This window comes from Manacus vitellinus, unplaced genomic scaffold, assembly GCF_001715985.3.
Source record: "Manacus vitellinus isolate BGI_N305 unplaced genomic scaffold, ASM171598v3 scaffold_104_pilon, whole genome shotgun sequence".
NCBI lineage: Eukaryota > Metazoa > Chordata > Aves > Passeriformes > Pipridae > Manacus > Manacus vitellinus.
This window is the reverse complement of record NW_021938821.1, coordinates 685,062-703,153: the sequence shown is the minus strand read 5'-3', so window position 1 is coordinate 703,153 and position 18,092 is coordinate 685,062. Positions and strand designations below refer to the sequence as shown.

The window sequence follows — 18,092 nt, the reverse complement described above, 5'->3', positions numbered from 1 at the left end:
GAACACAAAGAAACTCCCTCCTGCGTGATGCTGAACATGGACTGTCAGTCCTCCTGCCCGGGACTGATCCCTCCCTCTCGCTCTTCTCTGCAGAAACCCTAAATCCACTACTGCAACCTTCAACCAGAACCCCACACGGGAGCAGGGGGAACCTGGCAAAGAGCTGTAGGGGGAGAAGTAAATGTTTACCAGCACGAGGAGGATGTTCCACTGCACAGCTTCTCGAGGGGAACTGGGGAGCACAGACAGACCAGCTCTCCCTTCCAGCTGAGATAAACATTTCCAAGGCACAGCCTCGGGACACGAGCTCACCCCTCACTGAGCCCCCAGCCCTGCTGCTCTGCCTCAGCCCTCCAGGAGGGGTGCACACTGTGCCACTGCTGTTATTACAGCTGCTGGATGCACAGGTAAGGGGGAAGGTGCAATTTTATGGCTGCGTGGAAAAATCTTTCAAATGCTGGCGGGAGGATGTCTGATGATGCCAGACTGGTGCAGCAAAACATCATATGGAGATAAAGCACTGGAGAAACTGTCCATGTGCCAACGAATGAGGATTCAGGCAAACAATTCTAAACCATACATGCATCCTTGGTGTCATTACACTGCTATTACAGATGCCTACTCTGCTTTTCTTCTTTTAAAAGGGTGCAGTTCTGACGCTTTATCACTAGCTTTCTAGCTGGAAGCTAGAAAAGACACCAACAAAGGACACTGGAAGACTGATCTACAGAGAAAATCCACAGGTTTTGAAAAGCCACGATCTAGCTGTAGCTTGAAAGGTGAAACACACTTGTTTGTACCACATTCCCTGAGTTTTCCATACAGATGTACAGGCGCAGACAATTATTTACTGTGGAAAACTATCAGATATCACTTTGCATTACTTGGCAAGTATATATTTATAGCAATTTCTCATAAAAATTGAATTAGGTCAAAGGCTGAAAGGTGACAAGTTTGGACTTTTGTATCCCAACCTGAGACACTTTATGGGTGGATCTCCTGCACAGAGCTGAACGCCTTGAAATCTTTGGAAGGGGTATCAGCAAGGCCTCAAGTTTGGTTCTCTGACACTCTCATTGCCAGAATTACTAGTAATTTTAAAACCTTGGCTCGCAATCTTTAAAAATAAAATAATCATAATATCCATACAGTTCATGATAGAATCTGATCATTCTGCAGAAAATACACGTATATTAAGGGTAAAATTCTTCCCCATTGTGTAACTGGCTTCCCATAATTAAAAGCCTTAAGTGGCCCCTCCCTCTGACTTAAGTTATCATTGCTTTCCATCAGGAGAAGACTGAGGAACCCTTCAAGAGATTTAGTTCAGGCTTAGAAAACAATCAGTTCCAACACAACCTGCAGAGAACCAAAGCTCTGGAACGTGCAATTCTGAAAGCTTAAGAACATTTTGAAGGAAGTATCAAACACGACCATGATTTGAAAATAAAAACTAACCGTACTAAACTAGAAAAGGTCTTCTGCATTGTTTAATAACCTGGAAAAGTACTAATGCTGTATTATATTTTTTAAAACTGCAAATGCTCTCTACTGAACAGCGAGTGAACTGTTTCTGATGAGACAGATCCGCCGTGCTTTGTGAGGTTCTGTGATTTTCACACAGGTCACTCACATAAACGTGATTTTTACTAGAAAGCTTTTTTCCATTCTGAAGTACTTTTACTGCCATTTGGTTTTCCTCAATAATAACATGTGCAAAACATGTATTTCCCATGACTGTTTTGGACACTGAGACTGGGATTGCAATCCATATCCATAACACACTGCACTGGAACCTCAGAGCCAGAAGCATACATTAACTTGGAAACCAGAACTAGTGCTACTCTCCCATCAGATCAAAACCAAATAATCAGAAACATGCTTTAGAGTACCAGGCTGGCACCTCACTGAAAGTTGGGGTGCAGATTTTAACTTCAAACAAAACTCAATTTTACATAATTCTAAGCAGGCACAGAATTACCTGGAAGCTTCTGCTGATTTTTAGTTGACTTCCAACTGAGCACATGCAAGAAGGGAAATGACCAGGCTGGCAATATCCTACCTACGAACTATTGAAGAGAGTAGATGTTTTCACATGGTTCTACTAAGGGAAAAAAATGAAGACAAGAATCCAAATTTAAAGCAACATTCAACTGCTGTGAGCCTATTTGTAACCATTAGGACAGCAAACATATCAGCATTAATTTATGATTAAAAATTTAGGAAAAAGTAAGGTGAAAAGAAATAAAGAAAAAGACTTTGGGAAACACATAAGCCACAAAGTTTGACTTACTCTAATTAAAGAATGGTGTTGGTTGGCATTGCCTAGCTCTGCAGTAGCATGCTTGATTTTGCTGTAAAATTTTGATTTTACTTTTGTTTCATGAAATGTACTGTCCTATGTTAAAAAGTTTGGGTTTTTTTCATAAGAGATTCATTTTTTATTTAGGCGCAGATGAAAATGATTTAACTTGAGATGGATTAGTCTCGTGAACAGAGTCCAGAGACATTTAAAAAAGGGGGTCTCTCTTGTGCAGGAAACTAGTAAAGTCCATTTGCAGTTTAACAAACCACTAGGATCTTGGTGCAAGGTGTATAAAGCTGGATGTTTTTTCAGTTCTAAGTTGGATTTCAGGTTATAAACATTATGAGCTGTTTTCTTCTGAGAATTAATTGCTGTAGATCTAGACCAGTATGGTCAGGTAAAAAGCAGCACAGGGTAAGACTGAGAAATGAGAATTTCAGTTAAGCCTCAAAACTCATTAATAAAGTTACAGCCTTAAAAAAAAATAAATGTCATACCTACATAATGTATATATGTATGATTTAGATTGTTCTGTATTTCTGGTAATAACTGTGGTTATTGCAGAGAGAACAGTAATTTGTCCAAAGCAAACCATAAATAATTAAGGCCAGGATTTTGACATCGGATCTGTGTGGGTGGATTTTTGCACCCCTGCAGATTCAGTGGCAGGATCAAAGCTGAGGAAAGCCAGAAATACCCTCCGAGTGTGAGCACTGCCGAGGTCCAGCACCTGGCACTCCCAGCGCGGGGACGGCTCTGCTTTCACTGCCCCCTGCCAGCCCCGGGCCTGGGAGAGCAGCACAGCAGCACATTCCTGTCCCACCCCGCCCACAGCAGCCAATTCCTACCCCATCCCTCTCTCCCAGTCGTGGGGCAGAGACAAGGAGACACAGAGCTGGCACTCCGAGTTTCACTTCCTCGCATAATTCTAATAAAATCAGTTTAACCTAAACCCCTCCTCCCAAGTCATATATCAAGCTTATATTTTATAAGTGGTTTTGTTTTGGTTTTTTTGACTTCCTAAAAACCAGTGTTTATTTTTATTTCAGCTGTTCTGAAAGTCATCAGAGAAAAACTACACCCCTTGCTAGCGGTGCTGGTATGGGGCAGGGGCAGAGGAAGTTGTGGACAGCTGATGATGACAACTGGCCAAGAGCTGCCCAGCAACCAACCTCCCACTTGTGGGCAGAATCCCAGAGAACTGCCAGGTTCACCCCCGTGAGCAGATCTCCAAAGGTCAGGCAAGGAGGGAGCACAGCTCTCTGTCACTGCCCTGGCACCCTCCCGAGAGCCTGCCATGGGCACCTTGCAGTGACAGCAGCACATCTGCCAGCTCTGAACGCTGGGCAGCACAATTCACTGCTCTCTACACACCTCAGAGTTGCTGCCTTGCCTTTTTTCTTCTAGAAATCTGGGGGAAAACCCCTGGTGATCTCTTGGACAAGTCCTGGGCACCTTGCTTTTCCTCCTGTGCGCTGTCTGTAAGGGAGGTCTGTGCCCAGTGGGATTTATGTGGGTGACGAGCAGCTCCTTTCAGCTCAAACATCTCTGCCAAACACCCTCATTGCCCTTGATATGAGTGAACTCACTGCAGTAACATTGGGAAATCTTGACTTCCACCATCACTGAAATACAGCTCCCACTCATATGGAATAAAAGGGAGAACACTATGGCCAACATCATGTACAGAACTGGCCTAGATGATATCCTCAGTTGCCTCCATTTGTGGGAGAAATTCAAAGCTGATCAACAATTCAGCTGATTTCCACGGCAACAGGATTTCAACTCATGAATCAAAATTGCATGAGGGCCAAAAATGCCAAACAGATTATAAAAATATTTTTCCACACTGGGATTCTCAAAGTAAGAGGCAAATAGTTAAACAGAACAGAAATAACGAATTCAGAAGGGACTGACTTTTCATCATCTTTTTGTTGCATAGTGCGTGTCTACCTCGTGTCTGTGCACTTACATGTTTTGAATATTTCATTAAATGCCCTAAATATCAACACATTTTCATGGCTTTAATATCTCCAGCAACTTTTAAGCAGAAAGTGCCTTTATGTGGAGAAGACACATCAGTGTTTAGTTCAACATCTCACCACAGGCCACGCACGATCTAGACTTAAACTTTGCTTAAATTTCATGTAGGGGAACAGCTAAATGCATTTTTACTGTGTTTCCCAATGGAAACATTATCAATAGCATTCTCTGCTTCAGAATTATCACTTCTCCTGAATACCCACAAGAAGTGTGTGATTATTCCCCCGGAACACACTGGGAGTATGTGGTTTCTCTAAGCAAACAAGGCTCACTGTTGTACTTTTCTCTTTGCAGTAACTGAGGCTCTTGCAATAAATACCTGCAGTAACATTTAACATTGGCAGTGCCAAAGCTATGTAAGAATCAGATTATTTTGTAATTCTCAGTATTTCACTGTTTCAGTTTACACAATTTCTCATAATCTAACAAAACAAACCCAAAAGTGCAAATATCCAGTTCAGCTCCAAGGATACAAAACAGCATGTGGCGTTCTGCATTAGACCATAACTGATGAATTTGTTAATATCTTACTGTCTAGAAGAGTTTTTTCAGACAGCATAACTTGGAGAAATTTTAAATTCTCTATAAATACTGTGCAGTGTTATGGACATGGTACACCTCAGATTTTAAAGATATGAAAACGAGAAAAAGTTTGGCAACTTTGTTTTTCAGCTCTTAAAATAATGAACAGATTAATTTTCAAACTGAAGAATGTAAAAAAAAATTAATTCAATAGCTTTACCTGAAATTACCAGGAGTCCTTCCATTCCATCTTATGACAATTTTATCCACCACACAGGTGGTGGTTTGTTAATTTGGTTTTTTCTTCCAAATATCTTTATTATTTGGTCAGCTCTTTAAGATAGTTGAATATTTATCCATTAACTTTTCAATTTTGTGCCCAATTTTCTTTTTGAATAAAGCACATGCACTGTGGACATATAATGAAACCTAGAAGAATACTTCAGAACTGTGTATTTGTCCTGCTGGGTTTTATTTATTCTTTCTATGTAACCCTGGGTTTAAGAAACCTTCAAAGCACTCCCAAAATAAAACAGCAATGTTATATGTAACTTTGTAAGCCAAGGAATCAGGGTTTCCTAAAGATAGCTTCTAATGAAACTCAGGGGTTTTTTTACACCACCTTTACTGATGCAATTACATTTAATCACTTTTAACAGTCGAGATTTTTAGCAGCTAGATGAAGTATACTGGATTAGCTTAATAGCCATATCTTTCTCACACTTTTTAAAACCTGTTTTTCTTTCCATTGAAGCAGAGAGCTAGGGGATTGGAAACTTCCAGTGACTCTTTTGTAGACTAAAGTGGTATAACTGTGTCTGCTCATATAAGAAGACAACTCTAATTCTCACGGGTCAAGAAAGAGAACAAACAAAATCTACATTCCCTCTCTACATTAGCCAGAAGTATGTATTCTCAGAAAGGAAACGGGACAGAAAACATTAGTTGCTGTACCAAAATATACAGGCATAAAATAAAATCATTCTGGAAATTTGAGACCCAAATCTCTTCAAAGTTTTATGAAAAAGAGAGCCCACGCATTTAGAGCTAAACTGGATGAATCCATCACTTGACTCAATACCCCAAGGAAAATGTGGCACATAGTATATTAAGTTAATAAAAAACAAACAAATGTACAGCTAATAAGTCTGAAAATTCAAACCTTAAGTTCCTTATTATAAAAGCCACAAGTGACTTTCTAGGCAGGACTACTCAAACCACTATGCTGCATCCCTTGGGACAAACAAGTTTTCCTTCTCATCTTCTTTGCTGCTTTTGTACTGATGCATAAAAGTTCAGTTGTCTGGGGCCCAACCACTTTCAGGCAGCTTTGAGCAGTCACCAGCCTAGTGATGAGATGACCATACGTGATGAAAGGACAAGGTTAACTCGCAGTTTCGGAGTTAGCGTTGGTGTTTCATGTGCCACATGATGAATAACAACATGAGAGGCCCCTATTCTTCTGAAAAATAATTGGCTTTTCTTTAGAGAACGGCGTAGAGAAACAAAAAAAAAATATGGGGTAACATTCAGGTCACGCTCAGACAGATTAACTTCCTGGTGCCTCTTTCAAACATTATCTTCCTGCTTCTCCTCTCTCGGAAGTGCAGACAGGTCACCCCAGCTTTCCTTTGACAGTTCTGCTTTTCATGCAACATTTGGTGACTGAGCAGAGGTTGCTAACCCAGAGACACCTAAAGGCTGGCAGCTTGATTTCATATTCCTTCAGACATGCTGAGCTCCAGAACAGCCTGCTGCTTCCTGTTCTGCTGAGACAGAGCAGGTTTCCACCTTGCTGCTGCCCCACCACACCTGGCTGGGCGCTTTTCCTTCTGCCTCCTCTCTCCCTGCGAGGAGGGAGAGCCCACGAGGCGTCAGCCAGACACCAGGGTCCTGCTGCTCAATGAACCCTGGTGGCCCTGTTCCCAGCAGCCCCAAATGGCACTCCCCTTTTGTGCCCTGCTCTCAGATTCATCCCTCCCAAGCCCAGCTCTTCCCTGTCTCCTGGACTCATTTTAAGCACAGCCTGTGTCCTGTAAGAGTGGTCGCTGTTTTGCTCCTTTCCCTGGACAGTTCAGCTGCTCTTGTTCTTTGATTCATTCCTTTAGGGTTGGATGTCTTTTTTTCAGCAATTCCTCCTATAAACTGGAATCACATGTCCCACAAATGATCCTGTCTCTAATTAGGAGATCTTTTATGTCTCTAACGTACATGTGCACACCAGAACTTTCTGCAATACAATGAAAGCATCTATGCTCTTCTCTATTTCTTGCTTTTAGTATTCCTCTGCTGCCTCCTGTACATTCTCCTCAAATATTTTCCCCAGCTCTTTCAGGGTTTGTATATTTTATTTCACTCTTCTGTTTTATCCTGTGAAAACGTAAAGCTGTACCTTCATTCTGTCATTTTTATTCCCTTTGTCAGGCTCATATACAGACACAGCTCTTCCACATGCGCCTCAAATCTTCCTGGCCTGGTAGTTTTGCATTCCGAGGGGTCTGGTTCCTTGCAGGGGGTTACTCTGCCCATTTCTTGGTGCTATTAATCAGATTTTTTCCTGTCTGTGGGTCTCTGGGCCTGCTGGATGCCAACCACGTTTCTGAGCACAGTATGTCAGGTAAATAACATGAAGGCTCCATATTTTTGCAGTGAACTTTAATATGGGTATTTAGAGAGCTTTACTACCTGCAATACCTGGATATTTCAATCAGGTACAATGAGAGTAAAATATCCAATGTTTCAAACTATGCTCCTCTTTCCAAGTTCCAGTTGGGTTGCCACAGCCACTGTGATGGGAGGTTGTTCTCTCAAGCTTGGCAGACACCTCCAAATCTCACGCACTATTCTCCCTCACCTCCCTCCTGCCTCAGCAGTGCCTTTCTCTTCCTAGACTTCCAAGGGCCGTGTTTAGGAAAACTACAACATCCTCTAACGGCACGTTTCCTAAGAAGAAGTGATGGTGTCCGTCAGTCCCAACTGCAGATAAACACTGTTGCTTGAAAACTTCTGGAAGCAATGCTTGAACCTAACAAATCACCTGGCAGAACGATTTTTCTCCTCTGAAGCACAGCTCCTCAACTCCATAGCAGACACAACCTGTCTCTCCATTAATTCATGCCTCTAAGAGCTTCTAAGCTCCATGAGCTGAAGGGAAATGATGTTTTAATCGAGTACATAAGCTGTGAAGAAGCCCGAGGCTGTGCTCTGGGAAGATGCTAAAGCTGCAAGAGCAGAGTCCTGCAGAGCCCCTGGCTGTCCCAGGCTCAGGAGCTCCAGTGAGTGCCCCCCAGGGATGCACTGGCCTGGCATCATGGTGCTCCCTGATGCTGGGGGGCAGGAGGGCACTGAGATCCACAGCACAGGCAGCGCTTCCATGGGGGTCCCACACGGCCCCAGGGCTGACACAGTCCCCTCAGGGCACTCCAAAGCACTAAGAGCTCCTTGAGAGCCTTGAGGAGAGCAAGGGAAAGTCCTGCAAACAAAGAGGCCAGGCTGGAAATGGCTCCGCGAGGGCACCACTTGGCCCCAGAGAAACCCTGGAGCCCCAGCAGCCAAGGGCCCTCCCGTCCAGCTGCTCCTCTCAGCACAGAGGTGCTGGGCTTCAATCTGCCACTGCCTCTCCCGGGGCTCAGCCAGAGCAAGGTTTGAGAGCAGAGTTGGGGCTGGTGCAGGCCCTTCTTCTCGCAAACGCAACTTTAAGGTTTAATGTAATTGTTGCTAAAAATAAGGTAATAGAAGGGTTCCGGTCCTGCACTATAATGAACTGCAGGCTCAATTGTTTGAAGAAGGAAAATTACATTGATGTGACTGGATCAAAGACAAACAAAAAATCAGTTATTTCCTCTTGAGGGTAAAAATTTTAGGAGGCTCATGCTTTTTCAAGCAGCCCTTACTGCAGTTTAGAGGCAGAGGGATCTTGTAGTCAGATTTAATTTATTAACAAAACAACAAGAAAAAAAGGAGAAGTGGGCACATGAAAACTCCAGTGCCTGAAAACACTCAAAGAAAACCAAATGTAGCAGTTCCTATGACAAAGTGGAACACGCGCCCAAGCTTGCTTTGTTTCAGAAATGAGCTGCTGCACAGACAAGCTACAACTACAGCTACAACTGCCTGCCATCCCCAGGCAGGAAACCTCCTGCTAAACTTCAGAGGCACCATCATTTTTAATTCCTTGCCAACTTATACACTTGTCATGACTGCTGGGATGCCAACCATTTCATGACAGAATCCAAACAGCAGGAATTTTTAATCCAGGGAATAGTCAGGGCAAGTTATGTCAGTCCCAGCGCCTCATTCCAGAGCTTGAGAATAATATATTGCACAGTTGGTACATTTAAATCTAAAATACATTTAAAAATATTTATTCTTTCATGCTCTTTTTCAGTAATTTATTGTTTATTGTTATTGTTATCAGTTTACTAAATCTGAACTTTGTGGACACACCATTTCCTTGTCCAGTGATACTCCAGAGAACTGAAATTCTAAATAAAAAGAAGAGCAGAGAGGCCAGATAAGTGCTTGAACCCGGTTTTGTAGATGTCTGCCCTGATAATGCCAACCATCTCAGGAGGCCCAGCCTTGCCTGGGATTTGTGAAGCTCTTCCAAAGAGAGCTGAGTGTTCAAATGGCACTGTCCCCTTCCTGGACTCACAGCTCACCAACCCAGTTAAGGCCTGTGTACAAGGGAATCTGCTTTCTGCGGCTCAGGAAAAAACCAAATTCCACACAACCAAAACCTCTTTCTTTACCTCAACACATCCAAATAACTTGGCAGAAAATTAACGGGCACAGGGCCAGCCTTTGCCCTCGGCTGGGTTTGAGAACACCACACTCCTTGGGCCAGAACTGACAAATCGGGAGTAAGCAAACCATGTTGGATCCTGTGCTCGCATCTGATTTTAAAATGCCTCATTTCTCACTTTGCAACAGGTAATACAAGGCCAGATTTACTGATTTATCTTTCTATTTCTGTCTGGAGCAATGCAGCATCAGCTGCCAGAGTCACTGCACACACCCAGGACATGGGAAGCACGGGAGAATGGCTCTTCCTCCCTCTGAGAGTATCCAGAGCAAGTGTATTTGAAAGAAGGTTTACTGAGTGTTAAAATACTTTTAAAGTATGAGTCAAAAAATTCTCACGTGAATACGTGAGAACCAACAGAATGAGAGAACAGTCAGAAGAGTATTCAAGGTTTGTTAGTGAAGACACAAAGGTTAGTTTTTTTCCAAAATAAAGTATATTATTACTGAGAAAGTTGTGTATCAACACACCAATAAAAAGAGAAGCTAGTATTTTTGTATACATTGAAGATGTTCTCACTACGAATTTATTTGAATTAACTAGTTGTTGCAATATCATTGGGTGTTACCTGATTTTACTGTTAACTGTGTTTCTTCTTCAAAAAATGAACTTCAGCCTGCAGAGACTTTAACCTTAACAAGACTTCGTATATTAGAGTTCTTGGAATAGACCACTTCCTTAAAAATACATGAGGATCAAGTTTTAGAAGATTTTAATTTAGTTTCTGATCTTGAAATTTATTCTGAGGTCAAGTCCTAAAGAGATATATGTATTACTAGACTTATGTATGTCAGAGGTAGCAATAATAACTCACTGTTTTCTTAATAAGAACAACCACCTTTTAACTGATTTCTCTCTCTCAACTTTCTTATAAGAAGATTCTTACGGTGAGCTGTTTATGTTTTAAATTCAGTATAAAATATACGGACACCCAAATCTCAGTTTTTCAGCACCACTGACACACAATGAAAGACATAAAAAAAGACAGAAATGAGGAAAGGGGTAACATTTCCTCAACAGAAGTTATCTTTCTATATAGTTATTTAAGGCCTTGAAAGTCCCAACCCGCAGGTACCTTTTCAGCAGATCTGCACAGCCCCAGACTGGCATCCCCAGGTGAAAGCATGAGATAAATGGGCTTTACAGCCATAAAACACATGCTGGCTTGGACCAAGCTGTGAGAGGAATCCAATCATGGACCCAAGGGCCCTCAGAGAAACTGGGATCGTGGCAACTCTCTCTTACCCAGCAGTGACCCCCTAGGACTGACATTTCAGCTGATCTCCACTGCCTCAGAGCCGACACAAAAGATGCACAACTCCCGAAGTTAAAAGGTCTGTCACACATGAGGCTTTGCCCCCAGACACAGGCAATGCAAGCCACTTTACATATTTACACACATGTATGCAACACATATATTCACCCACATACATGCTTCCTATGCAAAACAAAATAATATCCCCCCGTGCCAGGATTCCTGGGAGGGTTTTTCACGTTCCTGATGCAATGCACAGGGGGGCCATGCAGGCTACAGAGCAGCACGAGGGCTCCATCCCCAGTGCTAATTTACACGAGTCACTGCCAGAAATAAGCCACTGATGTCATGGTTACATAAGGCTCTGCCTATGTTCCTTAATGCCTCTGGTGCTCTGGAGTGCACAGTGTGGTACCAGTGCCCAGCCACCGCTCCCATCCAGCATTTGGAGGGAGAGCAGACCAGGGAAACACGCATGCTTTGCCTGGCCTGCAAAGGCACCCATCATGGGAGGATAGGGGATAACCAGAGTCAACACAAAAATAAATCTTCATGCTGTTGATTCCCCCACACTCATTACTGACTCCTATGCATTCTACCACAAATATTCTCTTTGATGCTAACAAGAAAGAGGAGCTGCAAAGGCTGCAAGAACACTTCTGTTTGTTACTGTCTTACTTGCAAACTTGTCTGACTATAAACAAATGTAAAATAATTCTTTGTATGCCCTGGCCAAACTCCTAAGGCTATAAAGCGAGCTTTCCATTATCTGTCAGCAGCAGCACTTTATACTGCCCTGAATGTGAACCCCTGCACCACTAATGGCTGTGCCCAGCACTTAGAAAGCAAGGTTTCTGGTGTGGATTTTAGTTATATCTAGGACCTGAAACAGAAGCAGGAGGAAAGGAGTCCTGTATAATAGAACATACTGATAGCCTCTGGAAAATGCTCCATACAAAATCCTATGACCACAGTGATGGAGAAGGGATCCTGATGACACCCTAACCACCTGTACTACATTGACAGAGCAATTAGGAAACACAGTGGAAGAATTTAATTCACCAAATGTAAGAGGATGGATACCACTGCTGAATGCAAAACAAAACCACTAAGGACAAAGCAATGGCATTAACTGAACACAGTGCAAATATTGCAGCTATTTCTCAGGAGCTAACCAGGCCAAAATACATTGTCCTACTCAGCAGTTCCTGCTTGTCCTGCTTACACTATCACTTATTTTTCATAGTTAAACATTTCTGTACTTTGACATATATTTTCAAAAGAATAAAGAAAATATAATATAAGCTTTCATTTTTAAATACTAAGCAATTCCTTCAAATATATATATTCCTTCAAATATATATATATATATTATTCAATCCTGGTATAAACTTAGACTTATTCTTTCTGCTTTGATTACTTAAACAAATATTGCATTGAAATTTTCTCACATGCCATTCCTCCTACAGACATCTCAGCAGAGAGATCAGTGCACACACAGGATCTTCTCTGCCCTAGAACTACACCTTTGCATCAGCTTCTACTTTACAGCTAAGCTGTTTGCTCTTTGTCTCTAAAACTTACCGCAAGTTTCAGAAGATTCTTCCAGGAGTCCTGTAGACAGTGGGGTAGAAAACTCCTCCTTGGTGATTTTCATTGTGCATTTTGAATGACAGTTCAGATGAGGGAGAGCTTTTTTGGTGTTAAATTAATTCTTCTGCTGTAAATTTCATACTTCTGACAGGACGACTACATCCAGGCTGCTAGGCTGCAAAAATAATTAAAAAAAACAACTTTCACCATGCAGAAATATGCAAATATGTATCAACTGAAGCACAAAATGTCTGTCAGGGTTTTCTTTTCTCTGCTTTTGTAACTCTGGGGCAGCATATCAATATTAGCTGTGAAAGAAAGGCTGCCTGAACACTGCATTTAGATCTTGAACATGCTAAGAGGTGTGTACACCAGTGAGCATCTGGAAGTTGGACTTTTACAAAAACAGTCATTTTTTTAACTGGGTCCTATGTTGGAGCATAGGCAGGGAAGAACGAGACATTTTTTGTGCACACGTTTTAACTTGGCAAGGGCAGCAATTCTCAAACAGTTCCCCAGCCAGCGACTCTGTTCTTTTCGTGTCCTTTTCCTGCTCGATGCCCCCTCTCGCAGTCCGTGAGATCGCGCTGCGCGGAGCGACGCCCTTAGTGCGGAGCCTGCAGAGTCCCTGCGGGAGCAGCAGCCCCGCAGCTCCCCGGGATCCCGGCCCTCCCCGCCACTGCGCACTGGAGGTGCAGCCCGGGAGGCACACCCGCCTCCCGGCAGGACACCCGCCTGCCCCGGGCAGGGGACACCGCCTGCCCTGGGCACCGCACGGAGCACAGCGGAGCGAGCAGAGCTCCGCGACAGCGCTGACATCAGCGCCTCGCCAGCACCTTCGGGAACGTTCAGTACAAAGTTTGTGTGGCAGGCAGAGCGCCGGTGGCGCAGGCAGTGGTGGCACCTCACTTGGTAACTGCACAGCCTGAGCCTTCCCTGAGCACACTGGGGCTGTCCAGGAAGCCGGAGATGGAGCCCACACTGCAACCCCATCAATGGCTGCAGAGCTATCTCAGCAGCCACGGGCCTCCCCCGGGAGCTCAGCCCAGCACAAACCCACCCTGCAGCGCTGAGGGCTGTGCCTGGAGCTCCCAAAGGACTCACCCCATGGCACAAACCCACCCTGCAGCGCTGAGGGCTGTGCCTGGAGCTCCCCAGGGACTCACCCCCCAAATACAAACCACCCTGCAGCGCTGAGGGCTGTGCCTGGAGCTCCCCAGGGACTCACCCCCCCAATACAAACCCACCCTGCAGCGCTGAGGGCCGTGCCCGGCGCTCCCCAGGGACTCACCCCACAGGCAGTGTGGATGTGCAAACCTGGTTGGGGTGACCCCCACTGCAGAGGCAGGAGCTCCTGCTGCCCCGCTCACAGAGATGCCTGCAGACACCTCAATGACCCCTAGAGCAGTATGAGTAGCTTGACAATTTAATCCTTAGTGGTTGTTACAGTGCAAGATTTGCCTTTAAAAACGCCTGTCCCAGTCCAGTTCAATATGTAAATAACCCCTACATATCTTTAATACAATTAAATGTCTTTTTATATTTTTTATATGAAATATTAGATTTAACAGAACCCATGCAGAATACATGAACACCAACTGTCTACAGCAACACATATGCTGTTGGACTCAGCAAGCAATTTCTATAGTGGCAGGGTGATTAATTTCAATCCATACTTCTAAACACGTGTCTCAGAGCACTAATGTACACTTTAATTACTGTGCCAAGCAGAGGAGCACATAATAGCAGCTATCATTTCAGAACTTTACAGATATGGTTCACTATTTGAAAAAACTCTTCTTAGATGAACATTTGCTTTACAAAAGCAGCAGACTCTTGATCTTATAGATGTTGCTTAATTTTAAAATCAAATCACAAATTTCATGATATTCAGTATTGTTCTTAAAGCCTCAGCTTCTGCAGTTATGCAATTACACGACACTTAATTTTTAAGACTAAGTATATCTCTAACCCTCGTGTTCTATGCTTAAAACATGTATCCTAGCAGCTCAAAAAGTCAGTCAAGCAATGGAAGGGGCTGCATAGGCAGGATATGCAGTCTCCACGCTCCGAGGCTTTCATGATCCAACTGGATGAAGCCTTGAGCAGCCTGGTCTGATCCCGGGGCCGACCCTGCTTTGAGCAGGAGGCTGCACGAGATGCCTCCTGAGGCCCCTTCCAGCCTGGAGGACGAGTCTAAGACCATCCTGTGCTGCTGACCACTGCTGTCTAAGTAACATCTTCTCTGGAGCTTGTCTCTTCTCAAAATATTTTATTTGCTCTGCTCACTCCTTAGAGCCCCTTACTCTGACACCCTTCAGGCCCTGGGAAAGTGTCTTATCTGACACCAGTGGGTTTTTTTCTTTATAGGAGCTGGCAGTTTCAGACACTTAAATCTCAAAGTACTTTAGCAAACACTGCACAGTCCACAAGTCAGTTTTGGACTGCACTAACATGAAAAACAGAGGAGTGAAATATCTGGAAAAAACTCTTCCTCATCATGAACAAAATCCAACTTTGTTCAGAACATTTTTCCTCTTATCTTTTAAAACACGCAACCCCATATCTGACCTTGACATATCCTTTCTCATGGGGGTCAAATCAGCTGCTAAAAGTGCTGGTATAAGTGTATATCCGCTATTTTCTTCCCGCATATGTTGTACATTTTCAGCTCCCAAAGCAAACTGCAGGGATCAAGAACAGCCCTGTGCAGGCAAGCAGCTTCCACACAGAACAGAAAATCAAAGCCTGGCCCATGAAGCAGAACTCTCCACATGGGCCTGTTTTTATGGCTCCTGGAGTGCTGAGTGTGACCCTACCAACACAGTTCCACACAAAGGAATTAGAAAATGTTGAGCTACCTAGAACCCAAACCATCTGAAATTTCAAAATGCTCATCTGGCTCTTACATGAGGTCCTGGGGACATTTATTACTCAGGTCTAAAAGCAGTGCAGAGTGAACTCATTGGAAAACATTTACTAGGACTAGTAAGAAATACACACCTCTAACAGCCTACCCCAAAGCAAGTCCCAAACACAGCTAGCACAAACCTATCATACCTTTATTAGAAGACCACCTTCCTAAAGCAACCACTTTAATTCCTGGAATGCCTCTGCTTAATTTCTTTGTCTTGTCCAGCTGGGCCCTAACTTCATTTTGCCTATGTATGTAATTTCCTCTAAGAAAACATCAAGTGGACAAATCAGGTTCCTACTTCTGGCACCAAAACACTACTGAGCTCCATTAGCTATTAAGGGGTTCCAAACTATGGCAGACACATCCCTCAAGGCTCACTTAGAAAAAAATATAAAAACACAGGTCTAAGCTTGCCAGACTGTCTGCCTCTCACATTCACAGAAACCCTCCTCAGAAGAAAAAAAAATCTTTATTATGCATGAGGTACAGACCATCTGCGGCGGGCGCCGAGAGCCAACTCCAAGGCAGGGGGAGGAGAGCGTTCCCAGCTCGGGCACGAGGAGCTGCAGCCTCAGCAGCTGCCTGCGAGCAGGGCAGAGGAGCTGGGGCAGGGGAAGGAGGCTGCACCAGCCCTCCCAGGGCCAAGGATGGAAAGGCACAGGGTTACACACAGACTGTGGGTAGGGGCATAGCAAGAGCCAAGAAAACCTGGTGGAGACAGTAAGATCAGCCAGTGAAAAGAGTTTTCTAGGAGTGCTGTTTCCCTGTCACTGTGGTGGAAGGAGCATATGGAAAGGAAGGGATTATAATATTACTACTCTGGTTCTAATGCAGACCACTGAACTCCTCACGACACGGGAAGCAAGAATGGCAACAGCAGCAAACTGGAAGCAACAAAGAATACGGGAAGGTTGTCTTTTTCACTCTTAAAAGAATTAAACACATCTTTCCATATTAGTCTTCTAAATTTTCTTAATTCTCTTGACACCTCTTTTCCCTACTTCACTGCTCATATCTGTATTAACTATTTACTGTTATGCATGCCATACAGCTCAATAACGTTTCATTTCTGAAAAGGAAAAAATAACCTTGTTTTTTAATTTTAACCACTGAAACTAGAGTTACATTTAATCCTCCCACCAAAAAAAACCCAACAAAACCCCATGAGAACATTTTCTAAGTAAACCCATGAGAATATTCTCTAACATCTAGTGGCTTGCTATGCCTTTGTGTGTTTGCAGCCCAACAAGCGGGAGAGAGTTCCAATGGTTGTAAACCAACTGTGACCAGGCAAATATGAGTAAACCTTTCCAAGTGACTGTTGCTGATTCTGTCAGGAAACAAATCTACTTACAGCTCTCTCAAGCCAAAATCATCCCAAGTATTTCTTCTGTTAAGTAAAAGTTTGCTGGTTTTTTAAACACTACAAATTAAACCCTGCTTTCGCTGATATCCCTGGCTAAAACTCCACTCATCTCCCTGGGGCCAGGAATCACCTGGAATCTGAGTCTATGTATGGGCTGATCTGGTAAATACTTACCCGTGGCGGAAGGGGCACTGACATTTGAGCTCTGTCCCACACCGAAGTCCCTTTTCCCTGGGTGTCTGCTCCACCTGGCTGCTGGAGATGGGGCTCTCCACGCTGGATCCGCAGGCACAGCCCTCGGGAACGCCGCAGCAGCTCCGCAGGGAGTGACGCACTTCCAAGGGCTCCAGCCGGACCTGTGGGGGGGACACGAAGCAGCTCAGGTGTGGGCACACGCCCCCCTCACAGGCTCTGCTGAGGAAGCCCCAGTCCCCAGGAACAGGGTGGAGTGGGGAGGCTGGGGCAGTAGCAATTCCAACCACTTCCAGAAGGTTTGCCAGAGGCTGTCAGTCCTGCACAGAGCCCTGTCGCCTTCAGTGCCACCCACACCTGCAGCGGAGCCTGAGTTCTAACTGAAATATGCCCTTTTCAAATGGGCACCAGGACATCGCTCCCACTTGGCTCAAGTACTACAGAGACTAAGAGAAACAGCGTGGAATTATTGTGCTTAAATTTGCTTCTTTATTTAAATTAAGGTCATTTCTGCGTACATGCATCAATCTCTCTAGAAAACTTATGGAGCGTACCCCTGCAACTCCATGAGGATCTGCACTCACCAGCAGAAATCTGGACGAGCCTTTGCTGAAAGCCCTGCCTTTTGACCCACGGATCTAGGAATACCATAATGCCTAAGCAGGGAATTTTAAGTTGTTTCCCAGACTGTTCCTGTATCCAACTACAACCTGTTTATTTTGACCTCAGTTCTTAGAAACTGTTGATGCCACGGTAGAAATATGCTGTGTGTTCCAACAGGCAACGAACAGTCCTAATGACAGCACACTCCATCTGTGCTGCCAGAGCACACAAGCTCAGCCTATAGCTCGGATCCGCTCCCGGGTGTGCAGGGACCGACCTGTGCCGAGCCAGCGCCGCGCGGGACAGCCTGGCACTGCTGAGCCCCCCGAACAGGCCTCTGCAGGGAGCCCAGGGCAGCCAGGGAACACACCAGCAGCACTCGGATTCTCCCCTCCCTGAGCTGCTCAAATTCAAGCTTTTAGGGTTTTTTAAATGTTTCAAAACTACAAAGAAAAGAAAGCTGACTCAAGAAGTGCCCCATGCTCTCCAAAG

General features: G+C 44.2%; 1 long non-coding RNA gene across 1 annotated transcript; it reads right to left on the bottom strand.

Annotated features, from left to right (window-relative positions):
* Positions 1–1,981: 1,981 nt before the first annotated feature.
* LOC108644269 lies at positions 1,982–17,155 on the bottom strand. The gene is made up of 4 exons (XR_001923174.1): positions 16,980–17,155; positions 12,514–12,697; positions 10,243–10,351; positions 1,982–2,069 (listed from the first exon to the last, which is right to left on the bottom strand). It is a non-coding gene; the product is annotated as an uncharacterized LOC108644269 (long non-coding RNA).
* Positions 17,156–18,092: the final 937 nt, after the last annotated feature.